This window comes from Pundamilia nyererei, unplaced genomic scaffold, assembly GCF_000239375.1.
Source record: "Pundamilia nyererei isolate P.nyererei 1_Seehausen unplaced genomic scaffold, PunNye1.0 scaffold00511, whole genome shotgun sequence".
Lineage (NCBI taxonomy): Eukaryota > Metazoa > Chordata > Actinopteri > Cichliformes > Cichlidae > Pundamilia > Pundamilia nyererei.
The window spans coordinates 167,808-168,157 of NW_005187912.1; positions in this window are offsets into that span (position 1 = coordinate 167,808).

A 350-nucleotide genomic window follows, 5' to 3' on the forward strand; every position below is an offset into this window, starting at 1 on the left:
ATAAATAAACATGCAGCCAAAAAAGTAACATTTAAGTGAAGAATTACAATGACAGCTGTGCATTTAGTCCACCAGATTGGAACATCACAGCAGTTATTACACACGTGTCCTTTTGCAAAAGTATTCAGGGTCCCGAGCTGATCAATTCTGGACTGAAAATTGGATGCACACATTTTCTTGTTCCCTTGAGGATTAATCAACCTGCAAATGTTGGTTTTTTTAAACATGCATAAATATCTGTTAACACACGAACACTGGTTCGATCACATTTAAAGTGACTGAGTGACATAGTACAATATATATATATTTTCTTTGCAAGCTCCTTTGAATATATATATATATATATATAT